The sequence below is a fragment of the Plasmopara halstedii genome (assembly GCF_900000015.1).
Source record: "Plasmopara halstedii genome assembly, contig: Scaffold_194, whole genome shotgun sequence".
Lineage (NCBI taxonomy): Eukaryota > Oomycota > Peronosporomycetes > Peronosporales > Peronosporaceae > Plasmopara > Plasmopara halstedii.
Window position 1 is genome coordinate 56,963 of NW_020187115.1, and position 235 is coordinate 57,197.

Genomic DNA, 235 nt, shown 5'->3' on the forward strand with positions numbered 1-235 from the left:
AGACCGGAATGGTGACAGCGTTGAGCTTATTGTAAGCGTGAACGATCTGCCACTTGCCGTTCGAGTTCCGAACACAAAACGTGGGTGTCAAATGGAAAGACTTGCTCTCACGTACCATCCCTGCGTCGTGCTTCGCACGGAAAAGGCGTCAACGACGTCACACTGCTCCTTGGGCAAAGGTCATTGGCGTGTTACGCAGTATTTGGTTCCCGGAACCAGGTCGATCTCATGACGC